General features: G+C 53.8%; 4 non-coding genes across 4 annotated transcripts; 2 read left to right on the top strand and 2 right to left on the bottom strand.

Moving 5' to 3' along the window:
* Positions 1-696: 696 nt before the first annotated feature.
* Positions 697-815, top strand: LOC138235851 (5S ribosomal RNA). The gene has a single exon (XR_011188386.1). It is a non-coding gene; the product is annotated as a 5S ribosomal RNA (ribosomal RNA).
* Positions 816-1,450: 635 nt separating this feature from the next.
* Positions 1,451-1,620, bottom strand: LOC138235830 (U1 spliceosomal RNA). The gene has a single exon (XR_011188369.1). It is a non-coding gene; the product is annotated as a U1 spliceosomal RNA (small nuclear RNA).
* A 7,327-nt stretch (positions 1,621-8,947) lies between these two features.
* Positions 8,948-9,066, top strand: LOC138235811 (5S ribosomal RNA). Its single transcript, XR_011188352.1, has one exon. It is a non-coding gene; the product is annotated as a 5S ribosomal RNA (ribosomal RNA).
* Positions 9,067-9,701: 635 nt separating this feature from the next.
* LOC138235822 (U1 spliceosomal RNA) lies at positions 9,702-9,865 on the bottom strand. Its single transcript, XR_011188361.1, has one exon. It is a non-coding gene; the product is annotated as a U1 spliceosomal RNA (small nuclear RNA).
* Between the last annotated feature and the right edge of the window lie 2,403 nt (positions 9,866-12,268).

Below are 12,268 nucleotides of genomic sequence, written 5' to 3'. Positions count from 1 at the left end.
AGGCGCCGTCCTTCGGGGGAGGCGTCAAACCGAGGTCCCGACCCTCCTTGGCCATTAGGAAACCCCAGGGCGTCTCTCAAAAAGAGACGCCGGGGGTGTCCCTCTGGTGTTAGTGCTCCCCTTTACCCATCAGTCGGGGTCTCCTCCTAATCCCCGTCTCACCTGTAACAATCAATGACTTGGCCCCCCTGTCCGTGAGATTTAGTACTCGCGCAAGAGACCGGGGGCAGAGCGCGAACGCGGTCCCCCGCCCCCCACAAAGTGCGCGCTCCAGGTTCCCTCTCGGGGCCCTGCAACACAGCGGAAGGGCAGCGAGAAGGAGCCTCTTGCTCTGACGCCGCAAGGCCACAAGAGGGCGGAGGCGCCGCGCGCCCGGCCGACGTGTTGGACCGGTGCAATTTACGTGCTGAAATAAACACGCGAAAGCCCCGAAATGTTTCCAGAGTGCTGTGCACTGGAGGTTTTTGTCTGGTGAAGACTTGCCTGGTGCTCCTCCGTGCAGATTGTTTGTCCTCCTCCAGTGCGGGACGAGCCAACACAAGGGAGCGCATTCGCCAACATCCAGGCACGCAATGCGATTTGGAAAGCAGCTCCTTTCCAAAGAGTTGCACACGAACGATCCTTCAGTCCCGCTCGGGGGGCACGGAACCCCCGCCACACACAGCTTCAAGTAGCGAGTCAGGCGCCGGGGCTTTCGCTTACGGCCACACCACCCTGAACACGCCCGATCTCGTCTGATCTCGGAAGCTAAGCAGCGTCGGGCCTGGTTAGTACTTGGATGGGAGACTGCCTGGGAATACCAGGTGCTGTAAGCTTTTGCTCTCCCGGCCAGCAGGGGTCGCCGTTGGTGCCGTAGGCTTTGGGAGGAAAACCTGCAGGATGGAAAGGTGATCTATAGCCTCATCTCTAGAGATGTTTTGTTGCTGTGGCATGTGTGTGACCCATATTCAAAAAAAAACCCCGTCTGTAAAACGAATATCGAAGCTGCCTCTAAATCTGCAAATGAAGATGAGTCGATAAACCACTCGTTTTTCGTATAACTAGACATATATTCATTTGTTACCGATTTCATTCATTGAGCACGGATACAATAGAGGTACAGCCATTCACTGTTTGACATGTCTGCACTGGTACAGAACCGAGCAATCAGAAAACGGGTGAAACTGTCTTTAGACTCAGCATACAGTACCGAGGCCCCCCATGACCAAATAAAGGCTAACCTCGATAATCAGCCTAAAGAACGCAGACTACAGCAAAACGACTGACTTTGAAAAGGGAATGAACGTCCGGAAGGAGTAGTGGAACTAGCTTGAGATGCTTCTCCGGACCCCTAACTAAAAGCCAGCGAGAACCAGCAGCGGCGTCCACTCCTGTCGAACCGGGATCCTTCCGCAGCCATGCAGCTCGTGGTGTCCTAACCTTCCTGTATCTGATTTTGGACCAAGCACATCAGGGGAAAGCGCGAACGCAGTCCCCCACTACCAGAAATTATGCAGTCGAGATTCCCACATTTGGGGAATTCGCAGGGGTCAGCACAGCCGGAGTGCAATGGCCGAGCCTCGCCCTGGGTGAACCGATTTCGATTTTTAAGAACTTTATTTTCTTTTCACAAAAAAATACAGGAAATCACAAATCAGAAAGCTTTACATTAATATACATACTTAAAACAGTATATATGATCACATCTCATTACATTTTGACACGGTAACAGTTACATAGCAACAATTTTATTTTTTTCTGGTGCAAATCACATTCTTTATTTAAACATGATAATGTTTTTCACAGTTTCTTGAGATGTTGACCTATGCTCTCTATTTCCCACAGATTTTCTGCTTCCTCCCTCCCTTCTCTCCACAGATCTCTGAGGTAATAGTTCTCTCGGGTGATGAACAGGGCCAGGCTACCTGCTGCCTTGACTGGGACCTCGATGCCTTTGAACAGCCCCATGTTCCTCATGGAACCGATTTCGATTTTTAAGAACTTTATTTTCTTTTCACAAAAAAATACAGGAAATCACAAATCAGAAAGCTTTACATTAATATACATACTTAAAACAGTATATATGATCACATCTCATTACATTTTGACACGGTAACAGTTACATAGCAACAATTTTCTTTTTTTCTGGTGCAAATCACATTCTTTACTTAAACATGATAATGTTTTTCACAGTTTCTTGAGATACTGTCCAATGCCCTCTATTTCCCACAGATTTTCTGCTTCCTCCCTCCCTTCTCTCCACAGATCTCTGAGGTAATAGTTCTCTCGGGTGATGAACAGGGCCAGGCTACCTGCTGCCTTGACTGGGACCTCGATGCCTTTGAACAGCCCCATGTTCCTCACTCTCCACAGGGCGTCTTTCCCACTGTTCACCACGGCCCAGATCCTGTCAAACACGTCAGGGGGAAGTTTGACAGGAGAGATGCCGTATATGATGAAAGCAGCGGTCAGGGTAAATTGGGGCGAGAGAGCCTGCAACCAATCTTCAAACTGTGCCCAGAAGGCCTTAGCAAAAAAGCAGGACCACAGGAGATGGGTCACAGTCTCCTCCTCGCCGCAGCCCACCCTAACGCAGCGAGGGCTGGGGGTGAGGCCCCTACGGTACAAGAAAGTTCGTACCGGTAAGCACTGGTGGACGACACTCCAGGCTAAATCTCTGTGAATGTTGCACAGAAATTTAGAGGATGTGTGTTTCCACACCTTCCTTGTTTGGGCTGATGTTAAAATGCCCACAGGGGTCTGCCTATTGTTCTGGGGTGCTACGAAATCTTCCAGTTTTTGGACGCTGACATCTCGGAGGGGAATATGGCCAATTGGGTGAGATCTTAGAAAACTTTTAACTGTCCCATAAATTGCAGGGCATGTGTCAGAGAGTGGGACGTCCAGCTTGGGTCTGACACCCCACACTCTGAACACCTCCCTACCTACCCAGAGCCTGGAAAAATAAGTCCAGGTACGCGCTGCAGGTGCTGTTGCAAAGCCTCTCAGCACAGAGGCCAGGAAAATGCACAGCAGCTTCGTAGCAATATCTGGGACAGACTTCCCCCCTGAGGGTAGCGGCCTGTACATTATTTCCCTTCTGAGTCTTTCCTGCTTCCCACCCCATAGAAATTGAAACATCAATCTCCTCAGCACCGCCGCAACACGGTGTGGGATTGGGAAGGTAGAAGCCAGAAAATTCAAGACAGGCAAGAGCTCGGCTTTGATGACCAGCACCTTCCCTGTCATGGTGAGGTCTCGGTCCTTCCATTGCATCAGTTTTTTGTTTAAGATTGGCAATTTGTTCTGCCAATTTACTGTTCCCATCTCTTCTCCAAAATACACCCCCAGGACCTTAATTCTCTTCTCTTGCAGCCTGAGATCATGTCCTTCTTTTGGCTCCCTCCAGTTCTGATAAAAAATCTCACTCTTAGATGTGTTAATTTTTGCGGAGGAAGCCAAAGAGAACCGATCACAGCACTGCAGAGCTCTGCTAATTGAGGCATTGTCAGAGAGGAGCAGGGTGACGTCATCCATGTATAGAGACGTCTTTACCTCTCCTCCCCCACTTCCAGGCACTGGTATCCCATTAATGGCCTGATCCTGGCGCAAGGCACAGGCTAAGGGCTCCATAGCCAAAACGAATAACAAGGGGGATAATGGGCAGCCCTGCCTCACCCCTGAACAGACTTCAAAGGTGCGTGATCTATTGCCATTAACCATGACTCTGCTGTTGCTACCTGTGTACAGCAGGTTAATCCACTTTCTCATGATGGGGCCAAACTTCATGTGCTCAAGTACCGATGTTAAGTACTGCCGGTTTAGGCGGTCAAAGGCCTTTTCTAGGTCTACACCTAAAATGCACAGAGGGAGGGAGCGATCCTCAGAGTACAGACAGACATCCCTCAACAAGGCCAGGTTGTCGCTCATCAGGCGTCCTGCTATCCCACAAGTCTGTTCTTTCCCTACCAGTGAGGCCACTACATTTTGTAGGCGCAGGAAAAGGGCTTTGGACAGGATCTTAGTGTCCACGCCTAACAGGCTGAGGGGTCTCCAGTTCTTTATGTCATTTTTTGCTCCTTTCTTAAACAAGAGAGAGATAGTGCCTTCTCTTAAGGAGTCAGGCAGCAATTCTGTCTTGTAGCTTTCCTCGAATAGGAGCAGTAGCGGATCCTGAAGCAGATCCCAAAAGGTGCAATAAAATTCTTTAGGGAGCCCGTCAGCACCCGGAGTTTTCCCCTTCTGTAAGCTCTCCATAGCCTGTCTCAGCTCTTCTACTGTCAAATCCCTCTCAAGTACTTCCCTATCTTCTTCACTCAAAATGTTTTCTAGCTTTGAGGTAAAAAAATGAATATCTTCATCCTTTACCTCTGTAGAGCTGTACAGTCTTGAGTAGAAGGCCTCGGTGCAGGAGAGGATAGCACTCGGCTCTGTTCTCTCTCGTCCCTCCTCATCAACTACACTTTCCATGACAGTCTTGGAGCCTACCACTTTCCTGAAAAAGAAGCGAGTACACTTCTCATTTTCTTCCAAGAACTGCACTCTGCTTCTTAACAGCACTCCTCGACTACTTTCTTCGGCTATGCTCCGGATGTCCTTTTTTAAAAGGGCGATATCCTCGAGCACATCGAAGCCACTGTGCAGCATCGTGTAGAGACGCTGCAGCTGCCTCTGTTTCCTGGCTAGCACTCCTCTCCGTCTGGCAGCAGCCTTCCTTCCCTCAGCCATGAAAAAGGCCTTTGTCCTCACCTTCACCTCCTCCCACCACTCTCCTACTGACCCGTACAGACACTGCAAGGACAGCCACTGTGATAGTTTCTCCTTGTAGCGGGATACTACCCCCTCGTTCTCTAGCAGCTTTGTGTTGAGTTTCCAGAGGCCTGGGCCAAAGACAGTCCCGCCCTGGAGTTCCACTCTACACCCTAAAGCCTGATGATCTGAGAAGAAGACAGGCTGAAGAGTGACCCCAACAACTTTCACTCTCTCTGAGACAAAGCAATAGTCAATTCTGGAGCTGCTATTCCTCCCTGACCATGTATATCCTGCTGTTGTGGGATATATACATCTATATGTGTCTGAGAGTTTAAAGTCTTGAACTAAGTTTTGCAGGGCCAGTGAGCTGGAATCCAATTTTATCGGCGAGCTAGACTGCCTGTCTGTGTGCTCTAAGATACAATTAAAATCCCCTCCCACTATCACGTCTGTGCTGCATAACAATAGGGGGGAGAGTGCCTTGAGTAGCTCCACCCTTCCTCCTACGTCAGTAGGGCAATACACATTGATTAGCCGCAGGTTAACGGTCCCCCATTCCACATCCACACACAGCAACCTGCCATCTATGACCCTCTGAATACTTTTCAATTTGAATGCCCATCCTTTGAAAAGAATGGCCACGCCAGAGGCTCTGTTGTTATTGTCCCCTGACCAAACAGAAGGCCCTTTATCCCACCTATCTTCAAAACTTTTATACCTCTCTTGATAGGCTAAAGCACACTCCTGCAACATCAACACATCTCCCTCTCTCTGCTGGAGGTAATCAAAGACAGACTGGCATTTAACTCTGTCATTGATACCTCTTGTGTTAAGAGAAATTATGTTAAGAGCCATATTACATAAGAAAGTGGAACCAGTCTTTACAAAACACATTTCTCTTCGGTCTCACCTGTTACCTTTTTCTTTTTCTTTTTCTTCTTACCAATTTCCTGCCAGCCATCCTCTGAATGAGCCTTCATCAGGGTGGCAGCAGTAAAAGCGTTCACAGAGTCCATTTCAAGGAAGGGGGTAGAGGGAGGGGTGGAGAGGTTCCAGCTGTCCCCATCGCCATGCTCTCCTTCCTCCTCGCTCGGGGAGAAAACAGAGTCATTTTTTCTTTTCCTCAAGTCCAGCTCCTGGGAGCACTGAGGGGAAAGGGGTGCAGCCGATGCACCAGTCTCCTCTTCCCCCTCACCCACCAGCTGCTGCAGATCCTCCGTGATGGACTGGATGGAGGAGAGGAGGGCATCTGTAGCACTTGCAGAGTCTGAGAAAAGCAGCTCCGCTGAATCCTGGGTATCCTCGCTGGACCCGCTCCACCGGGGGGCCCCACACTGGCCCTCGTTCTGAGGAGCAGGAGTGGGGGAGGGGTCCTCGCTGTTCTCGGGGGTTTTCAAACCCTCGTGCTTGTCTGGTGCAGTCTGCGGTTGTGGGGGCGTAGTGGATTTCTCTTCCACCAGCCCCGGAGCCACAGCAGGACTGATCCTGGCTGGAGGCTGAGAGTCTTTGTCCAACAAGGGTTCTTTGTTTGACTTGTTGTTTGCTTTGGATTTTCGGGCCGGTTTGGCTGAAACAAGCACTGCCTCATCCTTTCTCATTTTGAGTTTATTGGCGTAGGCGTGAGGGCAGTTCTTAAAAACGTGTCCTTCCGAGCCACATAAATTGCACTTTGGCAGCATTGAACAGTCAGAGGCTAAATGTCCCTGTTTGCCACAGGTCTTGCAGCATTTCACAGTGCAGGACGATGCCAGGTGTCCCACAGCACCACAGCGCCGACACACCTTTGGTTGTCCCACATAAAACACATAGCCATTGCAGGCGCCCAGCCGGATTGTAGAGGGCAGGTGCCTTAAGCCTCCATTTACGCTGTCCGGTAGCAAGCGAACCTCGAATTTCCTTGCTCCTGTTTTTATACCATCAACATCTCTAACCTCAGTTCCATGGTGGACGGTGCAGTACTGGTTAAGCCAGGTGTGAATGTCCTCTGTCTTTGCCAGTTCCGAGAACATAACAACATGCACCGTTTTCCTCTCTCTCTGTGTCAGAGGCTGCAAGTTGATCTTCTCAAGTGCAGGAACTTTGCCTCTTTTTGCCTCAAACACATCCACGCATTGTTCAAACAGAGGATAGGTAGCAAATACAACCTCAAATGCTTTCTGACCTGGGAGAGCGAAGATGAAATCCAAGTGCCTAGGTTCAAAGCCAAGTTCCTTCTGTAACACTTTTCTGCTGAACTGCATACGATCCATGAAGAGGTCATCCAAGAGCTCAAAACGTACAGCATTCTTACGGGATCCAAAGGTTGCCATTTCAAAAACCGCAAATCGAACACTGCTTCCAACAAAAGAAAAACAATCCAACTACTCCACCTACAGGCTGATCAAGGTATCTCCCCTGCCAGGTAAGTATGAGTTAAACAGGCCCCTGCAAGCGGCCCGCACCCACAGCACAAATCGCGCAGCCTAGGCCACCTCCTCGCCCCGCACGCCACCGCCTCCTGCTGGGCCCACTCTTTCACACACTCACACGCCACACTAACACTCAAAAGTGTGGGCAAAACGAGAAAACGAGCGCGCCGTTTCCTACACATCTGCAGTCGCCGTTGCGCATTCGCAGCATGTCCCGGGATGCAATTCGGCCTCATTTGCATAACTCCAGACCGGCAGATCGCCACGCAAGCTCGCGACGTGCGCCTGCCACACACCGAACAAACCTTTTCAGCAATTTCCAAAAAACGGGCCTGCTCGCCTGCCCACAAGGCTCCGTCTCTTACCTGTTCTCCAGAGCCTGCTGCCTTCTGTGCTTTTCTCTCGGCACCGCTGCAGTGCACACAACTCCTGCAGCGGGAGGGGGGGAGAAAGTTCCCGCGCTCCGCCGCAGGGAAGGCTCGCTCCGTGCGCACACGTCCTTTCGATGCCAGTCCAACAAGTGCTCCGCATTAGCTGCGTCGGGGCTCCGGCGTGTCGCACCTCACCTCACCTCGCACTGCCCCCTCCTTGAATGTCTGCCGCTGGGCATGCCCCGCTCTCCTCCGCCTTATCTTATCGCGTGTGAGCACCGACAATGGCCACAATGCCGGGGAATGGCACCTGTAAAGTGTTAATTGGGGCACAGGAACAGCCCGTCTCGTCTCGGGGGGGCCGGCTTCAGAGACAATACAGCAAACACAGCGGGGCGGGGGAAGAAGACGACACCACACATGCGGGTACATTCAGCTCCGGCGGGAACGAGACATTTGTCGGTCTTTTCAAGTGCCGAGAGCCGAGCAATCCTTCACTTGTATCGTTTCTCCCCGGTGACTAGATCTGGCCCTGCGACTCTCGACTGGGCTCACCCCCGGGGCAGCCCAGCAGGTGTGAGCCTGGCCGGCACCCGGATGGGAGATTCCACCCCGGAAAAGCTCCGGTTGCTGCTGCTCCTGCAAGAGGTGTGACTGGGACCAGTAGGGAGCGCTCACCCTGCGGGCTGTGTGGCTCTCTTACGCCCCAGCCTCCTGATGGCGACACTCTGCTGCACAAACAGGCGCCGTCCTTCGGGGGAGGCGTCAAACCGAGGTCCCGACCCTCCTTGGCCATTAGGAAACCCCAGGGCGTCTCTCAAAAAGAGACGCCGGGGGTGTCCCTCTGGTGTTAGTGCTCCCCTTTACCCATCAGTCGGGGTCTCCTCCTAATCCCCGTCTCACCTGTAACAATCAATGACTTGGCCCCCCTGTCCGTGAGATTTAGTACTCGCGCAAGAGACCGGGGGCAGAGCGCGAACGCGGTCCCCCGCCCCCCACAAAGTGCGCGCTCCAGGTTCCCTCTCGGGGCCCTGCAACACAGCGGAAGGGCAGCGAGAAGGAGCCTCTTGCTCTGACGCCGCAAGGCCACAAGAGGGCGGAGGCGCCGCGCGCCCGGCCGACGTGTTGGACCGGTGCAATTTACGTGCTGAAATAAACACGCGAAAGCCCCGAAATGTTTCCAGAGTGCTGTGCACTGGAGGTTTTTGTCTGGTGAAGACTTGCCTGGTGCTCCTCCGTGCAGATTGTTTGTCCTCCTCCAGTGCGGGACGAGCCAACACAAGGGAGCGCATTCGCCAACATCCAGGCACGCAATGCGATTTGGAAAGCAGCTCCTTTCCAAAGAGTTGCACACGAACGATCCTTCAGTCCCGCTCGGGGGGCACGGAACCCCCGCCACACACAGCTTCAAGTAGCGAGTCAGGCGGCGGGGCTTTCGCTTATGGCCACACCACCCTGAACACGCCCGATCTCGTCTGATCTCGGAAGCTAAGCAGCGTCGGGCCTGGTTAGTACTTGGATGGGAGACTGCCTGGGAATACCAGGTGCTGTAAGCTTTTGCTCTCCCGGCCAGCAGGGGTCGCCGTTGGTGCCGTAGGCTTTGGGAGGAAAACCTGCAGGATGGAAAGGTGATCTATAGCCTCATCTCTAGAGATGTTTTGTTGCTGTGGCATGTGTGTGACCCATATTCAAAAAAAAAACCCGTCTGTAAAACGAATATCGAAGCTGCCTCTAAATCTGCAAATGAAGATGAGTCGATAAACCACTCGTTTTTCGTATAACTAGACATATATTCATTTGTTACCGATTTCATTCATTGAGCACGGATACAATAGAGGTACAGCCATTCACTGTTTGACATGTCTGCACTGGTACAGAACCGAGCAATCAGAAAACGGGTGAAACTGTCTTTAGACTCAGCATACAGTACCGAGGCCCCCCATGACCAAATAAAGGCTAACCTCGATAATCAGCCTAAAGAACGCAGACTACAGCAAAACGACTGACTTTGAAAAGGGAATGAACGTCCGGAAAGAGTAGTGGAACTAGCTTGAGATGCTTCTCCGGACCCCTAACTAAAAGCCAGCGAGAACCAGCAGCGGCGTCCACTCCTGTCGAACCGGGATCCTTCCGCAGCCACGCAGCTCGTGGTGTCCTAACCCTCCCGTATCTGATTTTGGACCAAGCACATCAGGGGAGAGCGCGAACGCAGTCCCCCACTACCAGAAATTATGCAGTCGAGATTCCCACATTTGGGGAATTCGCAGGGGTCAGCACAGCCGGAGTGCAATGGCCGAGCCTCGCCCTGGGTGAACCTCCTTCTTGATCAAGGTATCTCCCCTGCCAGGTAAGTATGAGTTAAACAGGCCCCTGCAAGCGGCCCGCACCCACAGCACAAATCGCGCAGCCTACGCCACCTCCTTGCTCCGCACGCCACCGCCTCCTGCTGGGCCCACTCTTTCACACACTCACACGCCACACTAACACTCAAAAGTGTGGGCAAAACGAGAAAACGAGCGCGCCGTTTCCTACACATCTGCAGTCGCCGTTGCGCATTCGCAGCATGTCCCGGGATGCAATTCGGCCTCATTTGCATAACTCCAGACCGGCAGATCGCCACGCAAGCTCGCGACGTGCGCCTGCCACACACCGAACAAACCTTTTCAGCAATTTCCAAAAAACGGGCCTGCTCGCCTGCCCACTAGGCTCCGTCTCTTACCTGCTCTCCAGAGCCTGCTGCCTTCTGTGCTTTTCTCTTGGCACCGCTGCAGTGCACACAACTCCTGCAGCGGGAGGGGGGGAGAAAGTTCCCGCGCCCCGCCGCAGGGAAGGCTCGCTCCGTGCGCACACGTCCTTTCGATGCCAGTCCAACAAGTGCTCCGCATTAGCTGCGTCGGGGCTCCGGCGTGTCGCACCTCACCTCACCTCGCACTGCCCCCTCCTTGAATGTCTGCCCCTGGGCATGCCCCGCTCTCCTCCGCCTTATCTTACCGCGTGTGAGCACCGACAATGGCCACAATGCCGGGGAATGGCACCTGTAAAGTGTTAATTGGGGCACAGGAACAGCCCGTCTCGTCTCGGGGGGGCCGGCTTCAGAGACAATACAGCAAACACAGCGGGGCGGGGGAAGAAGACGACACCACACATGCGGGTACATTCAGCTCCGGCGGGAACGAGACATTTGTCGGTCTTTTCAAGTGCCGAGAGCCGAGCAATCCTTCACTTGTATCGTTTCTCCCCGGTGACTAGATCTGGCCCTGCGACTCTCGACTGGGCTCACCCCCGGGGCAGCCCAGCAGGTGTGAGCCTGGCCGGCACCCGGATGGGAGATTCCACCCCGGAAAAGCTCCGGTTGCTGCTGCTCCTGCAAGAGGTGTGACTGGGACCAGTAGGGAGCGCTCACCCTGCGGGCTGTGTGGCTCTCTTACGCCCCAGCCTCCTGATGGCGACACTCTGCTGCACAAACAGGCGCCGTCCTTCGGGGGAGGCGTCAAACCGAGGTCCCGACCCTCCTTGGCCATTAGGAAACCCCAGGGCGTCTCTCAAAAAGAGACGCCGGGGGTGTCCCTCTGGTGTTAGTGCTCCCCTTTACCCATCAGTCGGGGTCTCCTCCTAATCCCCGTCTCACCTGTAACAATCAATGACGAGGCCCCCCTGTCCGTGAGATTTAGTACTCGCGCAAGAGACCGGGGGCAGAGCGCGAACGCGGTCCCCCGCCCCCCACAAAGTGCGCGCTCCGGGTTCCCTCTCGGGGCCCTGCAACACAGCGGAAGGGCAGCGAGAAGGAGCCTCTTGCTCTGACGCCGCAAGGCCACAAGAGGGCGGAGGCGCCGCGCGCCCGGCCGACGTGTTGGACCGGTGTGCTTTTTAAGTGCTGAAATAAACACGCGAAAGCCCCGAAATGTTTCCAGAGTGCTGTGCACTGGAGGTTTTTGTCTGGTGAAGACTTGCCTGGTGCTCCTCCGTGCAGATTGTTTGTCCTCCTCCAGTGCGGGACGAGCCAACACAAGGGAGCGCATTCGCCAACATCCAGGCACGCAATGCGATTTGGAAAGCAGCTCCTTTCCAAAGAGTTGCACACGAACGATCCTTCACCCCCGGGGCAGCCAAGGAGGTGTGAGCCTGGCCGGCACCCGGATGGGAGATTCCACCCCGGAAAAGCTCCGGTTGCTGCTGCTCCTGCAAGAGGTGTGACTGGGACCAGTAGGGAGCGCTCACCCTGCGGGCTGTGTGGCTCTCTTACGCCCCAGCCTCCTGATGGCGACACTCTGCTGCACAAACAGGCGCCGTCCTTCGGGGGAGGCGTCAAACCGAGGTCCCGACCCTCCTTGGCCATTAGGAAACCCCAGGGCGTCTCTCAAAAAGAGACGCCGGGGGTGTCCCTCTGGTGTTAGTGCTCCCCTTTACCCATCAGTCGGGGTCTCCTCCTAATCCCCGTCTCACCTGTAACAATCAATGACGAGGCCCCCCTGTCCGTGAGATTTAGTACTCGCGCAAGAGACCGGGGGCAGAGCGCGAACGCGGTCCCCCGCCCCCCACAAAGTGCGCGCTCCGGGTTCCCTCTCGGGGCCCTGCAACACAGCGGAAGGGCAGGGAGAAGGAGCCTCTTGCTCTGACGCCGCAAGGCCACAAGAGGGCGGAGGCGCCGCGCGCCCGGCCGACGTGTTGGACCGGTGTGCTTTTTAAGTGCTGAAATAAACACGCGAAAGCCCCGAAATGTTTCCAGAGTGCTGTGCACTGGAGGTTTTTGTCTGGTGA

The sequence above is a fragment of the Lepisosteus oculatus genome, unplaced genomic scaffold (assembly GCF_040954835.1).
Source record: "Lepisosteus oculatus isolate fLepOcu1 unplaced genomic scaffold, fLepOcu1.hap2 HAP2_SCAFFOLD_83, whole genome shotgun sequence".
Classification (NCBI taxonomy): domain Eukaryota; kingdom Metazoa; phylum Chordata; class Actinopteri; order Semionotiformes; family Lepisosteidae; genus Lepisosteus; species Lepisosteus oculatus.
The sequence above is the reverse complement of the archived record's forward strand: the minus strand, read 5'-3'. Positions and strand labels throughout refer to the sequence as shown.